Raw genomic sequence first — 10,454 nt, 5'->3', positions numbered from 1 at the left:
TTGTACCAGCTCTGCACACTATCTCTACACCATGAAAAGACAAAACTACAGGCAGACAAAGATCACAGAGACAACACCTGAGAAGGAGACAGACCTAACCAGTCCTCCTGAAAAAGAATTCAAAATAAAAATCATGAACATGCTGACAGAGATGCAGAGAAAAATGCAAGAGCAATGGGATGAGATGCAGAGGAAAATGCAAGAGCAGTGGGATGAAATCCAGAGGGAGATCACAGATGTCAGGAAGGAGATAACAGAAGTGAAACAATCCCTGGAAGGGTTTATAAGCAGAATGGATAAGATGCAAGAGGCCATTGAAGGAATAGAAGCCAGAGAACAGGAACATATAGAAGCTGACATAGAGAGAGATAAAAGGATCTCCAGGAATGAAACAACACTAAGAGAAATATGTGACCAAGCCAAAAGGAATAATATTCGTATTATAGGGATACCAGAAGAAGAAGAAAGAGGAAAAGGGATAGAAAGTCTCTTTGAAGAAATAATTGCTGAAAACTTCCCCAAACTGGGGGAGGAAATAATCGAACAGACCATGGAATTACACAGAACCCCCAACAGAAAGGATCCAAGGAGAACAACACCAAGACACATAGTAATTAAAGTGGCAAGGATCAAGGACAAGGAAAGACTTTTAAGGGAAGCTAGAGAGAAAAAGGTCACCTATAAAGGAAAACCCATCAGGCTAACATCAGACTTCTGGACAGAAACACTGCAGGCCAGAAGAGAATGGCATGATATACTTAATGCAGTGAAACAGAAGGGCCTTGAACCAAGGATACTGTATACAGCACGACTATCATTTAAATATGATGGCGGGATTAAACAATTCCCAGACAAGCAAAAGCTGAGGGAATTTGCTTCCCACAAACCACCTCTACAGGGCATCCTACAGGGACTGCTCTAAATGGGAGCACCCCTAAAAAGAGCACAGAACAAAACACACAACATATGAAGAATGAAGGAGGAGGAATAAGAAGGGAGAGAAGAAAAGAATCTCCGGACAGTGTATATAACAGCTCAATAAGCGAGCTAAGTTAGGCAGTAAGATACTAAAGAAGCTAACCTTGAACGTTTGGTAAACACGAATCTAAAGCCTGCAATGGCAATAAGTACATATCTCTCAATAGTCACCCTAAATGTAAATGGACTTAATGCACCAATCAAAAGACACATAGTAATGGAATGGATAAAAAAGCAAGACCCATCTGTATGCTGCTTACAAGAAACTCACCTTAAACCCAAAGATAAGCATAGACTGAAAGTCAAGGGATGGAAAAACATATTTCAGGCAAACAACAGTGAGAAGAAAGCAGGGGTTGCAGTACTAATATCAGACAAAATAGACTTCAAAACTAAGAAAGTAAAAAGAGATAAAGAAGGACACTACATAATGATAAAGGGCTCAGTCCAACAAGAGGATATAACCATTCTAAATATATATGCACCCAATACAGGAGCACCAGCATATGTGAAGCAAATACGAACAGAACTAAAGAGGGAAATAGACTGCAATGCATTCATTTTGGGAGACTTCAACACACCACTCACCCCGAAGGATAGATCCACTGGCCAGAAAATAAGTAAGGACACAGAGGCACTGAACAACACCCTAGAACAGATGGACCTAATAGACATCTATAGAACTCTATATCCAAAAGCAACAGGATATACTTTCTTCTCAAGTGCACATGGAACATTCTCCAGAATAGACCACATACTAGCTCACAAAAAGAGCCTCAGAAAACTCCAAAATATTGAAATTCTACCAACCAATTTTTCAGACCACAAAGGTATAAAAGTAGAAATAAATTCTACAAAGAAAATAAAAAGGCTCACAAACACATGGAGGCTTAACAACATGCTACTAAATAATCAATGGATCAATGAACAAATCAAAATAGAGATCAAGGAATATATAGAAACAAATGACAACAACAACACTAAGCCCCAAATTCTGTGGGACGCAGCGAAAGCAGTCTTAAGAGGAAAGTATATAGCAATCCAGGCACACTTGAAGAAGGAAGAACAATCCCAAATGAATATTCTAAGATCACAATTATCAAAACTGGAAAAAGAAGAACAAATGAGGCCTAAAGTCAGCAGAAGGAGGGACATAATAAAGATCAGAGAAGAAATAAACAAAATTGAGAAGAAAAAAACAATAGCAAAAATCAACGAAACCAAGAGCTGGTTCTCTGAGAAAATAAACAAAATAGATAAGCCTCTAGCCCAACTTATTAAGAGAAAAATAGAATCAACACAAATCAACAGAATCAGAAATGAGAATGGAAAAATCACGACAGACTCCACAGAAATACAAAGAATTATTAAAGACTACTATGAAAACCTATATGCCAACAAGCTGGAAAACCTAGAAGAAATGGACAACTTCCTAGAAAAATACAACCTCCCAAGACTGACCAAGGAAGAAACACAAAAGTGAAACAAACCAATTACGAGCAAAGAAATAGAAAAGGTAATCAAAAAACTACCCAGGAACAAAACCCCGGGGCCGGACGGATTTACCTCGGAATTTTATCAGACACACAGAAAAGACATAATACCCATTCTCCTTAAAGTGTTCCACAAAATAGAAGAAGAGGGAATACTCCCAAACTCATTCTATGGAGCCAACATCACCCTAATACCAAAACCAGGCAAAGACCCCACTAAGAAAGAAAATTACAGACCAATATCCCTGATGAATGTAGATGCAAAAATACTTAATAAAATATTAGCAAACAGAATTCAACAGTATACCAAAAGGATCATACACCATGACCAAGTGGGATTCATCCCAGGGATGCAAGGATGGTACAACATTCGAAAATCCATCAACATCATCCACCACATCAACAAAAAGAAAGACAAAAACCACATGATCATCTCCACAGATGCTGAAAAAGCATTTGACAAAACTCAACATCTATTCATGATAAAAACTCTCATCAGAATGGGAATAGAGGGCACGTACCTCAACATAATAAAGGCCATATATGATAAACCCACAGCCAGCATTATACTGAACAGCGAGAAGCTGAAAGCATTTCCTCTGAGATCGGGAACCAGACAGGGATGCCCACTCTCCCCACTGTTATTTAACATAGTACTGGAGGTCCTAGCCATGGCATTCAGACAAAACAAAGAAATACAAGGAATCCAGATTGGTAAAGAAGAAGTTAAACTGTCACTATTTGCAGATGATATGATACTGTACATAAAAAACCCTAAAGACTCCACTCCAAAACTACTAGAACTGATATCAGAATACAGCAAAGTTGCAGGATACAAAATTAACACACAGAAATCTGTAGCTTTCCTATACACTAACAACGAATCAATAGAAAGAGAAATCAGGAAAACAATTCCATTCACCATTGCATCAAAAAGAATAAAATACCTAGGAATAAACCTAACCAAAGAAGTGAAAGACTTATACTCTGAAAACTACAAGTCACTCTTAAGAGAAATTAAAGGGGACACTAATAAATGGAAACTCATCCCATGCTCATGGCTAGGAAGAATTAATATCGTCAAAATGGCCATCCTGCCCAAAGCAATATACAGATTTGATGCAATCCCTCTCAAATTACCAGCAACATTCTTCAATGAATTGGAACAAATAATTCAAAAATTCATATGGAAACACCAAAGACCCCAAATAGCCAAAGCAATCCTGAAAAAGAAGAATAAAGTAGGGGAGATCTCACTCCCCAACTTCAAGCTCTACTACAAAGCCATAGTAATCAAGACAATTTGGTACTGGCACAAGAACAGAGCCACAGACCAGTGGAACAGATTAGAGACTCCAGACATTAACCCAAACATATATGGTCAATTAATATTTGATAAAGGAGCCATGGACATACAATGGCAAAATGACAGTCTCTTCAACAGATGGTGCTGGCAAAACTGGACAGCTACATGTAGGAGAATGAAACTGGACCATTGTCTAACCCCATATACAAAGGTAAACTCAAAATGGATCAAAGACCTGAATGTAAGTCATGAAACCATTAAACTCTTGGAAAAAACATAGGCAAAAACCTCTTAGACATAAACATGAGTGACCTCTTCTTGAACATATCTCCCCCGGCAAGGAAAACAACAGCAAAAATGAGCAAGTGGGACTACATTAAGCTGAAAAGCTTCTGTACAGCGAAAGACACCATCAATAGAACAAAAAGGAACCCTACAGTATGGGAGAATATATTTGAAAATGACACATCCGATAAAGGCTTGACGTCCAGAATATATAAAGAGCTCACACGCCTCAACAAACAAAAAACAAATAACCCAATTAAAAAATGGGCAGAGGAACTGAACAGACAGTTCTCCAAAAAAGAAATACAGATGGCCAAGAGACACATGAAAAGATGCTCCACATCGCTAATTATCAGAGAAATGCAAATTAAAACTACAATGAGGTATCACCTCACACCAGTAAGGATAGCTGCCATCCAAAAGACAAACAACAACAAATGTTGGCGAGGCTGTGGAGAAAGGGGAACCCTCCTACACTGCTGGTGGGAATGTAAATTAGTTCAACCATTGTGGAAAGCAGTATGGAGGTGCATCAAAATGCTCAAAACAGACCTACCATTTGACCCAGGAATTCCACTCCTAGGAATTTACCCTAAGAACGCAGCAATCAAGTTTGAGAAAGACAGATGCACCCCTATGTTTATCGCAGCACTATTTACAATAGCCAAGAACTGGAAGCAACCTAAATGTCCATTGGTAGATGAATGGATAAAGAAGAAGTGGTACATATACACAATGGAATACTACTCAGCCATAAGAAGTGGAAAAATCCAACCATTTGCAGCAACATGGATGGATCTGGAGAGTATTATGCTCAGTGAAATAAACCAAGCGGAGAAAGGGAAATACCAAATGATTTCACTCATCTGAGGAGTATAGGAACAAAGGAAAAACTGAAGGAACAAAACAGCAGCAGAATTACAGAACCCAAAAATGGACTAACAGGTACCAAAGGGAAAGGAACTGGGGAGGATGGGTGGGTAGGGAGGGATAATGGGGGGTAAGAAGAAGGGGGGTATTAAGATTAGCATGCATGGGGGGAGGGAGAAAGGGGAGGGTGGGATGCACAACACAGAGAGGACAAGTAGTGACTACAACATTTTGCTAAGCTGATGAACAGTAACCGTAATGTGGTTGTTAGGGGGGACCTGATATAGGGGAGAGCATAGTAAACATAGTATTCTTCATGTAAGTATAGATTAAAAATTAAAAAAAAAAAGAAAGAAAGAAAGAAAAGGGGGATTACTCCTTGATAGGGTAAAACTATTGGTAAATCAAAGATCAACGCATGCTTTAAATATCCTTAATGTTGATCACTTAAAGGGTGTCAGATGATCAACTATGGAGGTACTTTTTTCTGATAATATTCCTTTCTCTTAATAAAAAAAAAAAGCAGTTACTGTGTGCTGACCTCCAATGAGTTCTGCACAGTGGTATAGAGGGCATGTCAAAGTGTTGGCAAAGTGTCTGTTTGTTTCTATGCAGAAGATCAAGGCCTAGCTTGGATACCCAGAAAATGAACTAAGATACGATATGAGGAGGAGCTTCCAGCATCAGCACTCTCTGGAGGACTTGTGCCGGGGGATGATCATCAAAAAGCCTCCACAGGGATCCGGACGATGCTCCGGTTGTGGCTGTATCCAGCCCACCATCTCCTGGACTTGCCATAGGAATGAGGAGGGAGATGTCTAGGCTGGCATGTGTATACAGTGAGACAACGAATTTGACCGGATCTGTACTGTTGGAACTCAACCAGGAGTTGGGAGGGGTGCAAGGTGTAGCACTCCAAAATCTTATGACTATAGAATATCTACGGTTAAAAGAACATATGGGATGTGAACAGATCCCAGAAATGGGCTGCTTTAATTTGTCTGATTTCTCTCAGACTGTTCAAGTACAGTTGAACAATATCCATCATATCATAGACAAATTTTCACAAATGCCTAGGGTGCCTAAATGGTTTTCTTGGCTTCACTGGAGATGGATGGTAATTATAGATTTGCTTTGTTTATGTCACCGTATTCCTATTATGTTAATATGTGTGTGCAAATTAGTTAGTAGTTTAAAACCTATACATACTTAAGGTACTCTACAAGAAGATATGTCAAAGAAATAATCAATCCTCCCATGTTTCCTTCCATATTCTACATCTGTAGCTTTTCTTCTTTCTTCCTAATTACAACCCTTAAATAGAATTCGTGCCTCATATCGAATTTACCAAGTATCATAATTCCTCCAGGTGGTAAAGATACCTCGAGACAAGTGCTGGGCATAGAAGCCACAGGGCATAAATCTACAAAGAAGTAAAAAGCTAACCTTTGCAAACAATATGGCTTCTCTCTCACTTACCAACTTTACATTTCCCTGTATGGCCCCGGAAGATGACTGGTTAGCCAGAGATGGTAAGATTCCTCAAGGGAGGAACAACCTAAGACAGGCACAGTCGCAGGGGGGCCATCAGGTGAGAATTTGGGGATCAACAGAGGTGAGGCTCAGAACCTCACCCCCCCTGCTTTGAGAGAAATCTTCTGCATCCGTGGATGTCTTGCTGCCCTTGTCTAGCCTGGATTAATACTTAGTCCATAGGCACACACCTGATCATCTGATCATCTACATTTGCCCTCTTACAGCACTAAACTATGTTTTCTACCTTTATCTTGCATCTACCTACCACTTCAGCATTTTATTAAAAATAAAAATAATAATAATAATAAAGGGAGAAATGTGGGATCAACATATAAATCAAGTACAAAAATCAAATGAATATTCATATTTGAACTGATTGTTTATGGGTCATAATGCGTGATCAAAACCGAAAGTTTCTGTGATGAATGCACTTGTACTGTTCACCATGTAAGAATTTATTCATTATGTAAGAATTCGTTCACCATGTAAGGACTTGTTCGTTATGCTTGAGAAGATTGGAGACTGATGAGAATTAGACTTGAGATGGATTAATGATTGTACATTGAGCATTGACTCCCCTATACAGAATTTTATTGTTGTTAACAATCATTTGATCAATAAATATGAGAGATGCCCTCTCAAAAAAAAAAAAGGTATGGAGAATGCCAGTGAGTGTGGGAGGTTATTAGAGTTTTAAATCGACTGGTCACAGAAAGATTCTCTGGTGGGCAAAGACTTACATGAGGTGAGACAGCTAGCCAACTGGATACCTGGGGAAAGAATATTCCAAACAGAAAGAGCAGTCAGTGTAAAGTGCCTGGTATTTTCTTCTCATGCCTGACATTTTTGAAGAACATAAAGTTCAATGTTGCAAGAATGGTGGAGGAAGGTGAGGACGGAAGTAATACGAAATGAGGTCAGATAGGTAGTGGGGGCCTGATGTTACAGGGCCCTGAAAGACACAGTGGGATCCACAGGAGGGTTTTGAGCAGAGATGGGAGAGGACCTGGCTTGGGTTTTTAAATGATACCTTCAGCTACTGTGAACATAAATAGTGGAGAGTAGAAATGGTGGAGAGTAGAAATGGGGAGCCAAAGGGGGAAGACAGAGGACCAGTGAGGATGCTGCCAGTAATCTGTGAATTGGATCCGCTGTTTCCTGGGTTCACTGTTCTGGGTACCAGTACTGAAGTTAATTGGAAAATTAACTGCCAATATATTTTTGACAAATTTTCTTTCTTTTTATTTGTTCTCTCTGTCTGGGAATTCTATTATTCCATTGTTGAGACTGCTAGGTTAATCTCCACTACTTAAATTCTCTCTCATACTTTGTGTTTCTTTGTTGTTGTTGTTTTTTTGCCCTCCATTCTGGGAAATTTCCTCAGTTTTATTTTGCAGTCTTCCTGTTTGTTTTTTTTTAATTTCACCAACTTTATCTTAGAGAGCAACTTCTAAGGAGTCTTTCTTTTCTCTGAATGTTCCTGCTTTGTCGTGTTGAGTTCTTGTTTTATCCATATTATATCTTCTTGAATTTAGCTGAGAATATACTTTATTTTTTTCTGAAATTCTCTTTTGTCTTCAAAATTCCCAAATTGCTCTGGGGCCAGTTCTATTTGTTTATTTTAGCCTTTTGCTTTCATGCTGCAATTTCCCTTAATTTACTTGAGGGTTCTTGGTTATCTATTTTTAGTTGAGGGGAAAAGACTGGTAGCTGATGTTGGTTTCTCTGTTGTTGTATAAGCAGGGCTGTTTTTCTAGCAAGTGGTCTCCCCCACAAGGAAATTATGACAGAAAACTGTGTGGACTTGGGAGAGGTGGCAACTAATAGGCTACAGGTCTCCCAAATAACAGAATAAAAAGGCTTTGCTCTGTGGTACCAAATGCCCCAGGACAAGTCTGAGTGTTCACTACACAATTTGTAAAACATTGTTAGAGATTTTGCCTATATAGGTAAGTGCTGGAGCAGTCTGTGCTTTAGGTAAGTGGAAAGGGCAGAGAGAGAGGGGTTGTGACTGATACTAATGTCCATTGTGCAGACTTCTGAGTTATTTCCTTTTTATCAGCTCCACTCTTCACTCTGGTCCTCCACAATACCTGTAGACACAGTCCAGAGTATCTTCTGAGTCCCACAGATAGACTGATTCCCATCAACTCAGCGTCTCCCCACCCCTCCCCCACCTAGGTCCCTGGAAGGACAGGGAGCTTCCCATACTTTGATCTCAGTCAGGCTTCATCCCCCTTTAGTCCTAGTAGCTAATATTTACTGAAAACATGTGCCAAGCATTCCAAAAGTATACCTTCATCTACTTTATGAAGTAGATGTTATTATACCCTCATTTTTTAAAAAATTTATTTTTATTTATGTTTACTAGGCTCTCCCCTACCCCATGACCCCCCCCAACAAACCCCATTACAGTCACTGTCCATCAGCATAGTAAGATGTTGTAGAATCACTACTTGTCTTCTCTGTGTTGCAAAGCCCTCCCCTTTCCCCCACCCCCCACATTATACATGCTAATCATAATACCCCCTTTCTTCTTCCCTGCCCTTATCCCTCCCTACCCTCCCATTCTCCCCAGTCTCTTTCCCTTTGGTAACTGTTAGTCCATTCTTGGGTTCTGTGATTCTGCTGCTGTTTTGTTCCTTCAGTTTTTCTTTTGTTCTTATACTCCACAGATGAGTGAAATCATTTGGTATCTGTTTTTCTCCACTTGGCTTATTTCACTGAGCATAATCCCCTCTAACTCCATCCATGTTGTTGCAAATGGTAGGATTTGTTTTCTTCTTACGGCTGAATAATATTCCATTGTGTATATGTACCACATTTTTTTATCCATTCATCTACTGATGGACACTTAGGTTGCTTCCATTTCTTGGCTATTGTAAATAGTGCTGCGATAAACATAGGGGTGCATCTGTCTTTTTCAAACTGGAGTGCTGCATCCTTAGGGTAAATTCCTAGAAGTGGAATTCCTGGGTCAAATGGTAAGTCTATTTTGAGCACTTTGAGGAACCTCCATATTGCTTTCCACAATGGTTGAACTAATTTACATTCCCACCAGCCATGTAGGAGGGTTCCCCTTTCTCTGCAACCTAGCCAACATTTGTTGTTCTTTGTCTTTTGGATGGTGGCCATCCTTACTGGTGTGAGGTGATATCTCATCATGGTTTTGATTTGCATTTCTCTAATAACTAGCGATGTGGAGCATCTTTTCATGTGTCTGTTGGCCATCTGAATTTCTTCTTTGGAGAACTGCCTGTTCATCTCCTCTGTCCATTTTTTTAAATTGGATTATTTGCTTTTTGTTTGTTGAGGAGCGTGAGCTCTTTATATATTTTGGATGTCAAGCCTTTATCATTATATCCTCATTTTATAGATGAGGAAACTGAAGCTACAGAACTGTTAATTAACTAGCTTAACATTACACTGTCAGTAAGTAGCAGAAGTGAGATCCAAACCCAGGTGGTCTATTTTGAACCACTGTTATATTTTTAGTCCTGCCCTAGCCTGTCTTGGCCTCTGGCTATTCTGGAGATTGTAAGTCCCATGCCTATGGGACCCATAATTAGTTATGGGACCATAGGTAAGTCTCTCCTGTCTCAAGGTTAAAGTCAGTGCCAAAGAGGACCAGAGTTGGGGTCTTGCCCCACCAATCCCTCTCATATCTGCTACCTTTTAAAGATGATCAATGCTAAGCAACCTTTCTCTGGCAGCAGTTACTGGGCTTCTGAGAATGTGTATAGGTAAGTAAAACCATATGCTAAGCCAACACAGCAAAGAGACAGACTCAGCATTCTAGTATGTTTACTTTCCATTCATCTTACAGCTGGATGAGGAGGGAAAGAGAGGTATGGAACTGGCCCTTCTCCAGACAAAATGCCAGCCCCTGCTCTCGAACAACCCTGGCTTGTGTGAGACTCAATGCTACATTCAGAGCCTTCTCCATCCTCAGCATAGTCCCTCCCTTTCAAGAGAAGGGATACCTG

This window comes from Manis javanica, chromosome X (assembly GCF_040802235.1).
Source record: "Manis javanica isolate MJ-LG chromosome X, MJ_LKY, whole genome shotgun sequence".
Taxonomy (NCBI): Eukaryota; Metazoa; Chordata; class Mammalia; order Pholidota; family Manidae; genus Manis; species Manis javanica.
This window is presented reverse-complemented; position numbering follows the sequence as displayed.